This window comes from Lolium perenne, chromosome 1, assembly GCF_019359855.2.
Source record: "Lolium perenne isolate Kyuss_39 chromosome 1, Kyuss_2.0, whole genome shotgun sequence".
NCBI classification, from domain to species: Eukaryota; Viridiplantae; Streptophyta; class Magnoliopsida; order Poales; family Poaceae; genus Lolium; species Lolium perenne.
In genome coordinates, this window is record NC_067244.2 from 91,602,458 (window position 1) to 91,605,681 (window position 3,224).

A 3,224-nucleotide genomic window follows, 5' to 3' on the forward strand; every position below is an offset into this window, starting at 1 on the left:
CCCAGGTTCCTATTTTTCCCGGAACCATCCAGAACACACGAGAAGGACCAGAGGGGGGGCACAGGGCCACCAAACCACACCCCGGCGCGGCCCAAGGGGGGGGCGCGCCCCCCTATGGTTTGGGCAGCCCGTGGCCCCTCCGACTCCGACTCTTCGCCTATTTAAGCCGTCGTGACCTAAAACTTCGACACCGCTTGACGAAACTCCAGAAAGACTCCAGGGGCGCCGCCGCCATCGCGAAACTCCAATTCGGGGGACAGAACTCTGTTTCGGCACCCTGCTGGGACGGGGAATTGCCCCCGGAGCCATCTCCACCGCCGTCTTCACCGCCATCTTCACCGCCATCGCTGCCTCCATGATGAGGAGGGAGTAATCCATCCCCGAGGCTGAGGGCTTCGCTGTAGCTATGTGGTTAATCTCTCTCCCATGTACCTCAATACAATAATCTCATGAGCTGCTTTACATGATTGAGATTCATATGAGTTTGTATCACAATTCATCTATGTGCTACTCTAGTGATGTTATTAAAGTATTCTATTCCTCCTACATGGTGTAAAGTGGACAGGGTGTGCATCATGTAGTTCTTGGCTTAGTTTATGATCGTGATCTCTTATGGATTGTGAAGTTAACTATTACTATGATGGTATTGATGTGATCTATTTGGTTATGTTGATCTATCTTACACTATAAGGTTACTAAAATATGAACATTAATTGTGGAGCTTGTTAACTCCGGCATTGAGGGTTCGTGTAATCCTACGCAATGTGTTCATCATCCAACAAAAGTGTAGAGTATGCATTTATCTATTCTGTTATGTGATCAATGTTGAGAGTGTCCACTAGTGAAAGTGTAATCCCTAGGCCTTGTTCCTAAATACTGCTATCGCTGCTTGTTTACTGTTTTACTGCGTTACTACTGTTGCAATACTACCACCATCAACTACACGCCAGCAAGCTATTTTCTGGCACCGTTGCTACTGCTCCTATATATTCAAAGCACCTGTATTTCACTATCTCTTCGCCGAACTAGTGCACCTATTAGGTGTGTTGGGGACACAAGAGACTACTTGCTTTGTGGTTGCAGGGTTGCATGAGAGGGATATCTTTGACCTCTTCCTCCCTGAGTTTGATAAACCTTGGGTATCCACTTAAGGGAAAACTTGCTGCAGTTCTACAAACCTCTACTCTTGGAGGCCCAACACTGTCTACAGGAAAGGAGGGGAACGTAGACATCAGATACGCATGCTGAAACGAGCTGAGTCACCGGGGATCTAGGCCGAAAGATGACACCTCGAAACAGCAAAACTGGAACTTTCTGTTTTTGATTTCGAAACGATCTTGTTCTTCCTCTCGTTTCTGCCTCGAACCAAGGATGTTGTGGCATGCAGGGGAGTGGAGAGGAAGTGCTTCTCACCCAGGGATGGTGGGAGACGAGGAGGAGGGGTTGTCGTCGACGAGGATGATGGAGAGGCCGGGAGTAGATGAAGCAGATGGTGGAGGAGGCGAGCTGTACTTGGTGTCTCCAGATCTGTGAAGATGCCCAGGATGTAGAGGAGGAAGAGAGGACCGATTTCCCAGCTCAGGTGGGCTCGTCAGAGGCCATGGTGATGGTGGCGTGGAGGTAGATGGCGGTGGTTTCTCGGTGGGGTGTTGGTGGAGACAAAGAGAAGAGAAGGAGATGGTGTGGCGGTGGTTTTGGGAAAGAGGAAGGAGCAGGGTTAGGGTTTGGGGAAGGCTGGTGCTGTTATAAAAGGGAGAGAGAGGCCGAAGGATGAGAAGCTTCGGTACGTGGTGTCGAGGGGGGAGCCATTGCCCGACATGGTGAACTCGGTCGACGTGGAAAGGAGATGGAGGAGAGAGGTGCTTACCTCTTCGGAAGGAAGAGGGGCTGGGCCAAAGGTGGGCTTCCAAATTGAGAAAGAGAGGGGAAGGGGGCAGCTGTGTGGAGTTTGGGTTGGGCTGTCGAGTTGGTTGAAGGCTGGGCAGATGTTTGGAATCAGCTAGGTTATGTTAGAAGTATCTCTGACTAAATGGACCCAGGGTATGTCAAGATTATTGAAGAATTTATGTAGGTTTTTAAGCATGTGTGCCTTATTCTGCACCTCCAAGTTAAGAACTCCTAATCCTCCTTGCTCTTTAGGCTTGCAAATTTTCTTCCAGGCTACAAGAGCAGAACCCTTAGCTTGCACATCTGTATGTTTTTTCCTGCATAAACAATGTCTCATATATTTTACCACTTGCTCTTTTATTGAAACTGGGACATCAAAGCAGCACATGAAGAAGATAGGCATGGATGATAGCACTGACTTGACAAGTTGTAGTTTACCTCCATAATTGAGAAAATCTGCAATCCCTCCAAGTCTTGATTGAGTTCTTTGTACAATTGGCATAAAATGTTCCATGCTGGGTTTGACAATACACAGAGGTAGTCCAAGATAAGTAAAAGGAAGTGAACCTTTTTTGCAATTTATTGTTGCAGAGAAATGATTGAGCCTTTCTTCACTTAGGTTTATAGGTATCATACTTGATTTGTTATAATTCACTTTCAGACCAGTTGATTCAGCAAAAGTTTGTAGCAGAGCTTTTAGGCAAATTAAATTTCTTGCAGCTGCTTTCATAATAACCAAGGTGTCATCAGCATACTGTATAATGGGGAAATCAAGGCAAGCTTTGCAAGGGATTGGACTCTCAATTAGACTTTGATTCATGGCTTTGTTCAAAATGGATTGAAGAAGATCTACTGCTAACACAAACAATAAAGGTGATAGAGGATCTCCTTGTCTGACTCCTCTCTTGCAATAGAAATTTTTCCCAGGTGTGCCATTCAGAAGGATGGCAGAAGTTCCTGAACCAAGGATCAGTTTAATCCATTTAATCCATCTTTCTCCAAAACCCCTTGCTCTGAGAATTCCTAGAATTGTATTGTACTCAATCTTATCAAAAGCTTTTTCAAAGTCAAGTTTAAGAATAACAATATCTTCTTTGGATTTATGACATTGAAACAGATATTCAAAAGCCCATCCCAAGCAATCTTGTATTGACCTTTGTTTTAGGAATCCATATTGATTCTTGTGAACTAGCTGAAGAATTATCTTTTGCAATCTATTAGCCAATAGTTTGGTAATGATCTTGAGAACTGTGTTGAGCAAGGAAATTGGTCTGAAGTCACTTGGATGCAAATGGGTATCAACCTTTGGGATGAGAGTAATAAAAGAGGTATTTATA

The 3,224-nt window shown here is 45.2% G+C and overlaps 1 long non-coding RNA gene across 1 annotated transcript; it reads right to left on the minus strand.

Annotated features, from left to right (window-relative positions):
• Positions 1–2,051: 2,051 nt before the first annotated feature.
• LOC127296002 (uncharacterized) lies at positions 2,052–2,757 on the minus strand. Its single transcript, XR_007848224.1, has 2 exons — positions 2,326–2,757; positions 2,052–2,204 (listed from the first exon to the last, which is right to left on the minus strand). It is a non-coding gene; the product is annotated as an uncharacterized lncRNA (long non-coding RNA).
• Between the last annotated feature and the right edge of the window lie 467 nt (positions 2,758–3,224).